This window comes from Fukomys damarensis, unplaced genomic scaffold, assembly GCF_012274545.1.
Source record: "Fukomys damarensis isolate Sample0158 unplaced genomic scaffold, DMR_v1.0_HiC HiC_scaffold_30, whole genome shotgun sequence".
Taxonomy (NCBI): domain Eukaryota; kingdom Metazoa; phylum Chordata; class Mammalia; order Rodentia; family Bathyergidae; genus Fukomys; species Fukomys damarensis.
In genome coordinates, this window is record NW_022900942.1 from 38,779,445 (window position 1) to 38,791,549 (window position 12,105).

Consider the following 12,105-nt stretch of genomic DNA (forward strand, 5'->3'; position numbering starts at 1 on the left):
TTAAGCTTCTAGAAAAAGAAGATAAAGACAAACCCGAAGCTTGTACAAGGGAAGAAATTATAAAGATCAGAGCAGAAATCAATGCAATGGAGACTAAGAGAATGATACAAAAAAAAATCAATGAATTGAAGAGTTGGTGTTTTGAAAGAATGAATAAAATTGATAAATGCTTAGCAAAACTTATAAAAAAAAAGAGAAAAGGCTCATATCCATGCAATTAGGAATGAAAAAGGTGAAGTCACAACAGATCCAGCAGAAATCCAGAGGATCATCAATACCTACTCAGAAAACCTAATAAAATGGAAAATACAGAAGAAATGGACAGATTTCTAGATACATATGAATTATCAAAGATGAACGAAGAAGTTATAAAAATTCTAAATACCCCAATTGCAATCAGTGAAATTGAAAACATAATTAAAAATTTACCAACAAAGAAAAGCCCATGTCCTGATGGCTTTACTGCTGAATTCTACAAAACATTTACAGAAGAACTACTGCCATTACTTTTGAAACATTTCCATGAAATTGGAAGGAAAGTGATACTTCCAAATTCATTCCTAGAAGCAAGTGTTACTTACTTTGATTCCAAAACTAGGGAAAGACCCAACCAAGAAAGAGAACTATGGCCAATCTCACTAATGAATATAGATGCAAAAATCCTCAATAAGATACTGGTTAATAGAATACAGAGGGTAATCAAGAAGATCATATCCCTGACCAAGTTGGATTTATCCCAGTGATGCAAGGATGGTTCAAAATATGTAAATCAATAAATGAAATACACTATATTAACAGAGTTAAGGAAAAAAAAACATATGATTATCTCAATAGATGCAGAAAAAGCATTCAACAAAATTCAACTCCCATTCATGATAAAAACCCTGCAGAAAATTGGAATAGATGGTCTTTATCTCAACTTGATAAAGGCTATCTATGAAAAACCAACAGCCAATATCATACTAAATGGTCAAAAACTGAAAACCTTCACACTAAAATTAGGAGCAAGACAAGGATGTCCACTGTCACCACTCCTGTTCAACATATAGTTTTGGAAACATTAGTCACAACAATTAGACAAGAGAAAGAAATAAAAGAAATAAAGATAGGAAAGGAAGAAGTTAAATTGTCATTTTTGTTGATGATATGATACGCTACATAGAAGACCCAAAAAACTCCGCCAAGAGACTTCTAGTCTTGATTGACATTCAGTAGAGTAGCTAGATACAAGGTCAACACTCAAAAATCAATAGCCTTCTTGTACACAAATAACAGTCTCACTGAGAGTCAAATTAGGGAAACAATCCCTTTCACAACAGCATCTCCAAAAAAGAAATATCTAGGATTCAATCTAATGAAGGAAGCAAAAGACATTGAGAACTACAACATTCTGAAAAAAAGAGATTGAAGAGGATATAAGGAAATGGAAAGACATTCCTTATTCCTGGATAGTAAATATTAAAATAGTGAAAATGATCATACTTCCAAAACTACTATACAGATTCAATGCAATCCCAATTGAAATACCAACAGTATATTTCATTGAACTAGAGAAAACAATCCAAAAATTCGTTTGGAACCAGGAGAGACCTAGAATAGCAAAAGCAATTCTAGGCAACAGAGATGTGACAGGGGTATCACAACCCCCAACTTGAAACTATACTACAAAGCCACTGTGATAAAAATAGCATGGTACTGGTAAAGAAACAGACCCAAGGATCAATGGAATAGATTGGAAGATGCAGAAACAACTCCAGACATACTCAGGTACCTCATCTTTGACAAAGGAACCAACCATCCTTAGTGGAGAAAAGATAGCCTCTTTAATAAATGGTGCTTGAAAAGTTGGATTTCAACTTGCCAAAGATTAAAACTAGACCCCTATCTTTCACTAAACACTGAACTAAAATCCAAGGGGATTAAAGAACTAAATATTAAAACATAAACACTAAACTTGCTGGAAAATAAGTTAGGTAGCACTCTTGAAGACACTGGCATAGGAAAAGACTTTATGAACAAATCCTCAGTAGCATGGGAACTAGTGCAAAGAATCAAGAACTGGAATCTCATCTTTTTAAAAAGCTTTTGCACTGCCAGAAACCACAAACAGTGTTAAGAGACAACCTACAATGTGAGAAAAATTTTTACCAGCTGTTCCTCAGACAAAGGTCTACTATCCAGAATATATAAAGAACTCAAAAAAAAAAAATCAGACTCCCCCCAAATTTATAAATCCAATTCAAAAATAGACATCTGAAATAAACAGACATTTCTCAGACAAAGAAGTAAAAGCAGCAAATAAACATGAAAAAATGTTCAGCATCACTGGTCATTCAAGAGATGCAGGTGAAAACAACACTGAAATTCCACCTCACCCCAGAAAGAATGGCTGCTATCAAGAAATCAACCAATAACAAACGTTGACTGGATTGTGGTGAGAAAGGATCCCTTCTTCATTGTTGGTGGGAGTGCAGACTGGTGCAACCACTGTGGATATCAATATGGAGACATGTCAAACAACTAGGATTAGAGGTTCCATTTGATCCAGATATTCATATATCATGTAAAGGTACAAGATCCCAATTATGAATGCAACTGTACTGTATACCTAAAATTTACCAAATAAAGAAAAAAGGAAAAAAAAGCCTAGTTGAAAAAGGATAACATTTAAAACTATATTTCATTGAATTCACAATATTATCAACTGCAAAATATGTCATTATTTTATGCATCACCAAGAGAAAAGAAATCGCTGCCAATCACAACTGTAAGATGCATCCTAATTTCAGAGATGTTAATTTTTAAAAAAGATATATATTGTATAATCAAGGGCAGAGTGGCTTCCAAGTGATTGTGCCTAGGAATACAGACAGGAGTTGAGAATGTGTATGTATTTAGGAATTATTCCCTAATCACAAGGCTTCACATATTTTTATTTTTCTTTTGGTGAGAAATGTGAATATATTGCGAGCCCTTTAAGACCAAGGACTGTTTCCTTAATTTTTGTGTTTGTACCACCTGACAGAAAACCTGCTATGTGAAAACTCTTGGATAAATGTTTAATGAACTCAGAACGAATGACTGCACAAAGAAAGCACTCTCTGAAGTACTTTCCTGAAAGGCACATTGCTCACCACCCTTGTGTGCAGACAATACTCCCATTCATGGAGAGATCAAGGCCCACAAGAGCAAGACAGGAATTGTTCCTCCCGTAGCTCCTTGTACTTTGTGTTGTTAGCTTTCTTCTCTGTGATAGGAAAGAGAGACCCCAAGAACAGGCAGCTTACAGAGTCCTGATTAGACACAGGTCCCCACCCCAGGCTGTCTCTGGGGCTGGTGGGGTGTGCAGAGCCTGAGCCCAGCACTGTTTCGCAAGCCCACGTGGCCTCAGCAGGAGCAACGTGCTTGTATCTCCCCTTGGGAACACAGCGTTCCTTTGCCATGGGAATGTTTATCCTGCTGAAAAGGGGGAATTTTGGCTTAAGGGCAGGGGTGAGAAGCATAGCAAAAATGGTCTTGTAAAGAGAAGGTCTGTAGTTGGGAAAGAGCCTGTCTACTTGTGCTGTCTGGCCCCCGGGTCGTCCTCCTCAAAAGGCAACCTAGGATTCTTAGGACAGTTAAATCGCTGACTTAGTTCTTGGCACACAGTAGGCAGTCAGTGATTTTCATTTCCTTTCTTGTGCTCCCAAAGTGAAGGGAAAGATGGCTAGAGCTACCAGCTGAGGTACAAGCTGGCTGGTATGAAACAGGACGTCTTTCAAAAGTTTCCAAAAAGCATCTCCACTTGTTAGAACTGAACGTAGAATCCCTGACCCATCCACGTCCTGTCTGAGGGCCTCAGAACCCATTCCCAGCTCTGCTCTGAGCCAGTCCATTAAACCTGCTTCCAAGAACACATAATGATCTGCTTGGCACACTCCTGAGCTCTGCTTGGCTGCCCACACCTTCTCCTCTCCCTCAGAAAGATGGACAGAAAAGCTATTTGGCTCAGTCCCACATCATTGCAGAAAGTCAGGCTGCTCAGAGTGGCTCCTCCATCCTCTCTGCAAGAGGCCTCTGTGTTGGGTACTTATTGTGCACCATGAGGTACCCTAGAAGGAACACAACTGAAAGGCCTTTCAGTGCTGGGGAGAGAGAGCAATGAGCAGATCCTCAGCACCAATGGGGCTTTGTGGTGACATAGGGTAAGCCCAGCAACCTGCTCACCTAGCGGTGGGGACACCAGGGCCCTGTGATCATGTCAGAACTTGGCCAAGCAAGCAAATAAGAGAAGCACACTCTAGGCCAAAGCAATGCCTGGGAAATCCCAGTGTGGGCCTGGTGGCACGTGGGGAGTGTTGGTAGCAATCAAAGATGAAGCCAGGGATGCTGATTCTTCTTCCAATGTTTAGAAAAATGTGTGATGCCTACTCTATTGTACTAATTTATAAATTCTTCTCTCAGCTCTTTTCTCTAAAAGCCCACCCATTCCTAGAGGAAATGCAAACTCATGTTTATGAGCAGAAGGGAGAGTCTGTGCCCCAATCCAGTGTGCTCCTGATGCCATGGATGGAACGAGACCTATGCATGGAGGGGTTTCTTGAATTGATGTGAATTAGTATGGAGTCAAAGCTCTCTCTCTCCCACATGCACTTGGTCATTTGGGGGTGAATCTATGTCATTCTCATCCTTTAAGTCATCTAACTAACTGAGTTATGGGAGCTGTAGCAGTTACAGAGAGTAAGAGTGATTAGCAGATTCCCCAAATATTAACTGATTAATTTTGTCTAAGACCTTGTAATTGATGCATGGAGAGTTTCCATAAATATTTTACAACCTTAGGAACCAAGGGGATGTTCTCTGCTCTCTGTCATTTTCTAGCTCCTCTGACAGATGGATGTTTTCTCCTGCTGGCTGGAGTCCCACAGCCCCAGGAGGCTGGCTGTTCTTCCTGTGAATGGCCCTGATTTACTGGAAACGCTTGTATTTGTAGAGCCAGTTTGAACCCCCCAGGACATTCACCCCTTGCTGGTTCCAGTTCTGTTCCTCATGTCTGCATGGGACACTTAGACCCCCTTTCCCACCTAAGAGCACTTTAGTGGTTGATCCTAGGGCTTCCTTTTTTTCTGGGGACAACCCTTTTGCTTTCCTTTGGTCTGGTTCATGAGGACCACAGCGACAGCATCACTCTGAGAGGAGTCTGGTGAGTCAGGCTGGGCTTCTGAGAGCAGGGGCTATGCTGGTCCCCCAGCCAGGGGACAGCACTGGAAGAGAGAAATCAAGTTTGGGAGCTGAGAGGATGCTTGGTCAAGTAGAATGGGGGCAGACTGGGTTGGGGGGTCAGACACAGGGAGGTGGGTAGAGCCAGGAGAGGTTCAGTTGCTAGGCAGAAAGGGCGAAGAGGCCGGTAGCTGGGATAGATGTAGGGTGCCTTTCTCAGGATGGATTGTGTAAGAGACTGGCTCAGTGCTGTCTTTTATTAGGGGCAGCTCTCAGCTTTTCTTGGCAGTTCCAGCCGAACAAGTCTATCTGAGCCGAGAGGAGCTGACTCACTGGGCCAGAGGGGCAGGCTGGTTGGGGCAGGGGTCGGAGGCAGTATGGCCTCTCCTGGACCATCTGTACACTGTCTGGGCAGTGGGCCTAGGCTGTATCTTTTTGGGTTCTTCTGCAGGACCAGGGCTGAGGCACTGCAGCTGAGGATCTACCCAGTGTGGTAGGGGTCTCTGGCCCTCAGCTGAGAGTATATTGAACATGTGGCTGTGGGGGTGGAGACCAGGCCTCTTTTGATGCTCAGCCTTAGAACCTAGCTTGCAGGTAGATGTACATAGTGGGCACATCCTTCTCAACTGGCACTTCCAGAATGGGTTGACCTGTCAGTGGTGTACATATGGTTCTCCTGCCTCACAACACTTTACTGAGGGCCATTGCTACACCACCAGTTTCCTTTGGAGTGCCTCTTCCTGGGTCAGCACAGTTTATCCTTGGGCCACTCCCTCCCTTGCCTGGGTTAGCATCTCGCTGGCCTCCCTAACTTCCATTGTTCCTCTCCACCCTGCCACCGGTGATGGGAAAATTGAGACAATGTTGGTCATGCCAACATTGGAATCTTCCAAAATGCTCCAGATCTGAGTCTTTTGCTACTTGGACTGGAGACATTTACCTCTGGGCATGACTATAAACTGGGGTGGCCTAGGCCCAGGCAGAGAGAAACAGTTTTTTGCAATGCTAATTAGTCTCAGAGGAAAACAATGGAGAGAAACAGTTGCATATTTGAGCAAACCTGGCTTATGAAACAGTTGAGTGCAAATCTTTTTATTTTCAAAGTGAAAATTTGAGGTCAGAAATTTTGTGCACATAGGTGGCTGTTTGGAACTATGGACCTAGACTACAAGATGTAATGTGAAAATTCTCCTCCTCAGCTGGGACTGCTTAAGGGGGAAAAGTTGGGATAGTCTGAAGATAGCAACTGTTCTCCATCTCCCACAGTTCTGCTTAGCAGGTTTCCATAAATGCCTAAGCCAGTTTCCACTTTCTTTGTAGCATGTGCTCATGTGCAGCCTGGGAAAAAGATCTACTCTCGTCCCATGGCTGCCTCTGGCTTGACTCTGCTTCTAGGAATGTAGCACTATTTTATCCTCCCAAATCTTGATCACATGCCCCAGCCTGTCATTGCCATGGTGCCTTCCTGACCTCACACAGGCACCCTGGCTTGTCCTCTGGCCTGTGTAGTGGTTAGGATCTGTTTGCGGTTGTCATTCTCTCCCCTCATTCACACTTGCTCTGTAAGCTGCCCCTAGGTGACTTTGGGTAGTTAATTAAAGGTTGTATAGCCGGACTTCCTGGATTCAAATTTTAGCTTTCCTACCTATGAGCTGTGCATGCTTAGGGAAGTTCTGAAAACTCTCTGTGCCTTTGTTTGTTCATCTCATCCATGAGATGACAAAAATTGTGCCTATCTCCTAGGGTTGTTTGTCCATCACTGCTGTGTGTGTACACATCCCATTTCTACTAGACAGTTGGGAGCCCTTTACAGAGAGTTTCTTTGTTTTCCTTGTAGTACAGTATCTTGCACAGAGTATGTGCTCAGTAAATATTTAATGAATGAATGAAGTATTTACTGGAGATTAGAGACTATGGCTACAAATTCTGCCCTGCTTTGAACCACCATGCACATAGTATGTTTTATGCTACAAAGCACTTTCTTTCCTCTAACTGTATGTGTTTCCTCAAGTGATCCCATGTTGTGTACCTGCCTAAAGTCACACAGTGAGTTGGCCCAGGACTTGGGATTGACCCAGGCTTCTCATGCTCTGACCTGGCTCTTTCGTATCAAACCCCTTGCGGAGGGCCTTAGACCCTTCCTTAGACCCTTCATGCTGTGACTACACTGATGGGTCCTTGATGCTCTCTAATTCCCAGCTTCTTGTAGTTGAAGTCTATAGCCTTGGGTTCCATATGTCTGAGCACACATCTCCTTTCAGGCACTGGTGAAAGATCTTCCATGTGCAAGCTGGGGCGATGGGTAACCCTCTTCCTTCCTTGCATATGGATACACAGTCCTTCTGTGCTTGACCTCTTCCAGAACTTGGTTTAACATGTCTTTCAGGTTCTTCTTTTTCAATAGAACTTTGATCCTTTCCCTTGTGAAGAAGTTTGCTTTCTAAGAGCAACACCAGTGTGGAGTGGGTAGGATGGACCATTCCTGGGAGGGCATGGACATTGGGACAGAGCTCACTAGGCACTGACCCAGCAGCCCTTCATTCAGGAAAACCTAGGGCCAGGTGACCAGTGAAGTTCCTCTTGGTAGGGGAAGGGCAGCAGGCAGGCAGGGTGTAGATGTTTAGGAAGGGATGAGAGTGGTGCTAGGTTGGGAGGCTCAGCAGATAATGGGTGGTGTTGAATCTCAGGTCTCTTTTAAGCAGCAGGTGAAGAGAACCCCAAGGGCTGGGTTCTCCTACTGCAGCATGCTGTGGGGAGGATTGACCCTTCTCTGTGCTTTTGCAACGTGGGCTTCCATATGATATAGCACACTCATGTGACCTTCCGGGTGGGGGCTTACTCCAGCAGATCTACAATCTTTCAAACCTAGCTTCACATAATGTCTTTTTTACCCTTGATGAACCCTGGCCTCCTTTTTATCCAGAGTTGGTGGAAAATGCACTGGCTGGGTAGTGGACCAAGTGGCTGCTTTGCTGATGATCTGTGAGTGGGTGGGGCGTCAGGGTAAAGCAACACACACTTTCAGGGCAAGGAAGTCTATGAGTGGCCTGGTTGTGATTACACTGGACCAGCCTGGAACTCAAGGGAGTGACGTCCCTTATACAGATCTTTGTAAAGATCTACAGAGCTTTACAAAGTCCACCATTCCTATCATGTCTCCTGCTGCTTCTTAGTGAGCGCTGACTGAAACCCACTGTAGGTTGATGGGGCTATTCCTTTCTGAGGAGTTTCTGAGCCTTGTTTTTAGAGGCCCTTCTCCTTCAGCTGGATGTGACCCTCCTTCCTTTAAGCCTCAAGAGTTTAGGCTTGGCCTACATGGTTACTTCATCTAGAGATATTTAGATGATGCGGATGTGCAGGCTCCTCACCTGAGATTCTGACCTAATTGCTCTGGGGTACATCTGGATGGGGCATTGGCATTTTCAAAACTCCCCAAGTGGTGCTAATGTGTAGCCAAGACTGATAAAGTTCTGACCCAGATCTTTGTGCACATGTATGTACGTGTTCCTGCTGGGCACAGGTCACTCCCTGCAGCTCCAGGTGAGGGCTGAAGATTGATTGGCTTCACCTGGCAGTTAGAGATGCAGACTCTTAACCCCACCCTCAGATGCAGAGTCTGCATTGGAAAGAGACACAAAGGATTTACATGCTCCTTCAGGTCTGAGAAGCACATACACGTGAATGGCACTGGGCCATGCTGCTGCTGCAAGATTGCCTCAAGTGTCCTGTACACCAAGAAAGGGTGGGATGGAAGACAAGGGCGGGGAAACAATCTCTGTTGATTTCAGAAATTTGCTTAGTGGTCAGAGTGTTCAGTAAACAAGCAAAACCAGATTAGATTTAGCAACAGCAAAGCCAAAATATGACAAAAGCTGGATTTATGACTTTAATTAAACAGCATTTATATCCCCTATCTCCAGATGAAAAAAGGTGGCAAACACCCCAGCCTTTTTCAGTGTGTAGCTTGGCCTGAGGAAGCTAAATCTTTGTTTCCCCCATAGCCTGCTCGGGGTCATAGCAATGGCATGCTCCTGAGGAAGCTGGCTGCAGGTGGTGTAAAATTTCGCAAGTGAAAATGTGTAGCCTGTGGACGTAGAGAGCCCCTCAGACATTGACACGTCTGTCCATGGCATGCCTGCTTCTGCTCTGCAAGTCCAGACATGATCATAGGGGAGGAGGCAGGAGAGCAGTTGATCTGCTCACTCTGGAGAAGTTGGAAGCACAAGTGTTCTGAGTCTTTGTTGGTGTGAATCTGAGTGAGGAGTCTTTAGTAATGGTGCCTCACAGAGCTTTGCTCTAAACTTCAGTTGGGATTGCTGTGGATGGTGAGTGATGGCCCAGAGAGCACTAGTAAAAGCCATAACTAGTTGAATAATGAGTTCTTGTAACACCAAGAAGGAGAGTACAGAGCAAGACCTACTTGGAGTAGAAAGGGATACGGAGGTTGTGAGAAAAGAATAATAGCTGCATTGGTAGAAAGGAAAGAAGCAGGGGAGGAATCAGGAAATAATAGACTCAGAAAAAGAAAGAAAGAAAAAATGAAGAGAAAAGCAGTAAAAGACAAGAGATGAGAAAATGAGAACCATAGCATAGGAGAAGAGGATGGAGTGCTGATAATAAAGACTGTGCTGAGAAGGAAGGAGCCAAGGCTGAAGGGGAGATGGGAAGGGGCATTGGGGAGATGTGTCCCGTGTCCCCGTGTCCCTGCTGTGAAGGGGCAGCAATCTCCCAGATGCAAAGACTTCCTGGAGAGGTTGCTTCCCCTCCTCTTTCCCTTTTTGTTCTCCACAAATTCTTAAGGAGAGAGCATCCAACCTCCTTGGGAAGAGGAACAGGGGCTGGCCTTTTCCATTCCCCTGTGGTTCCTGGCAAACCAACTGGGCTTCAAAATAGTGTCTGGACTCAGCTACTCAAGGAGGAAAACCTGGCATAGAGACAGCAAATGAACAACTTTAGCTTTATTTCATCCTTTCCCCTCACTTATGCCTAACCAGACTTACAAAACGAGCTTTCTTTAGATTCAAAAAGAAGCTGTTTAGGGCTGCAGTAGTTGATCTTAAGGGATGCATGGCATTTGCTGAAGGCATTTGCCAAGACGCTTGTCATCTGGCCCCTCAGAAGCTTGACTGAGGTAACGGGACAGATAAGTCGGCTATATTTAAACAGCCAAGGTTCTGAAAAGATGAAATTTGCCTGGACATTGCTGGAAAATAAATTAGGCATGTTATGAAATCTCTGAAGATATGTTTCATAAAAGGAGGGTGAGTGTTGATGAACAAAACCCACTGGGACAGTCAGAGTGGGCGGAACAAAAAGACCATGAACTCAGAGGCACAGCCAAACTCACACTCTGCCACTTACTATGGTGCCACAGACTCTGTGAGGCAGGGATGGTGAGAATTACCTCTCTCAGCAACTGGGAAGTTTCAACAGGGGCCACGTTCTGCCATGCCTTCCAGTCTTTTCCGGGGTTCTTTACAAGCTCTAAAGGCTTCAACTCTAGGGATTTAAAGAGTAGACTTGCTGAAGTTAGTATTTAGGAAGGTTAATTTCTCCATATTAGGTCCTGAGTTGCATACCATTCATGTATTTCTAAGTGTTTGTTGAGTACCTATTATGTACCAGTCACAGAGGGTGTAAGAGTGAGCAAGAAGAAGCTCTTATTGCCCAAGTGGAAACCAGAAAACAATGGAATGCCCACCATTTGGCTGCAGGGGTTCTGGCTGGAGGTGGGGATAGAGAGGTGGGTGAGCATCTTTCAGCAGTAGCAGTGACTGCTGAAAGCAAAACCCAGGGAGACTAAATATCCTGCAATTATGCTGGACAAGACTATACAAGAAGAGATTGTCCTGCTTGGATTGCTTAGTGGGAAACTCCAGTAGAGCATGAGAGGAAAACAGCCCTGAATACCCAAAACTTGTCCGTTGGTAGAAAGATAGTTGATACTATCAATTTCTTGAGACCAATTTTTATGAGAGCTTTGAACTAGATGCCAAATGGTCCCCCGTCCTATTTTTCCACTGTTACAGTTACATCCCTCTTTTCCTAGGGCCTTTCCTGCCACACTATGACTCTGTTGCTCTTTTGTTATGCTCCTGATTCTTTCATGCACGAGATTGATGCAGCTGGCTGTGAACTAAGGAAAAGTGGCATTCGATCAGGATTCCAGGGACCGCAAACCTCAGTGAGCACTGATTCACCTCACAGATGGTACAGCTCTGGTCAGGGGGGTAGACAAGGATCACAGATGTGGGATAAGTAGCCCAGTGGGGCACAAATTCATGTGTGGCTTCAGCAAGCGTGCTGTCTAACTGGCAGGCACAGCAGCCTCTGAACATGCATGGCCTTTCCACGTCATCTTCACAGGAACTGGAGGAGGCTTTAAGATGTAGGCATTCTGGGGGGATGCACATAAGAGTGAGATGACAATACAGGCCACCAAATAATCACATCCTTCAGGATCATGTTCATAGAGTTACGTATTTACTGTGAAGCATCAGCTACTTAAGAGTACAAAAGAAAGAACATGAGTACCATTTCTGAAGTGCAGAAATGGCCTTAATAAATACCAGAGAGCAATTTTTCCACAATCTCTTTGCCTGTGTTCACAGCAGCATGAGAAATGGATAGACAAAAATAATTTTCTAGATACAAGACCAGGCCATCTGAACTATTTAAAAAATGTGAATGTATTATATTTTATTTTACATGGATTTAGCAAAAGGAAAATGAATTAAAGTGAAAGCAAAGAAACTACTAAATTTCAGATAAATGTTTATTCATTACAAAAGTATCTGTAGTTTTTATAGTCCCATAAGCTAGAAAACAGAAAAAACTATTTTGCAAATCATTACCAAACAAAATGAGAAAACTATTGGCATCATATTTTTAACTTACATTAATTTT

General features: G+C 43.6%; 1 protein-coding gene across 2 annotated transcripts in view; it reads right to left on the bottom strand.

The window, feature by feature from the left end:
* Window positions 1–12,105, bottom strand: part of Slc14a2 (solute carrier family 14 member 2) — a 445,750-nt gene that overhangs the window by 57,643 nt on the left and 376,002 nt on the right. Inside the window, exon 4 of one of the 2 annotated variants that reach the window (XM_010616575.3) lies at window positions 10,604–10,698. The exons of the other annotated variant lie outside the window; for it this stretch is intronic. The gene's annotated coding sequence lies outside the window, so the exon portion shown is untranslated. The remainder of the gene's footprint in view (window positions 1–10,603; window positions 10,699–12,105) is intronic. 2 annotated transcript variants of the gene reach the window in all.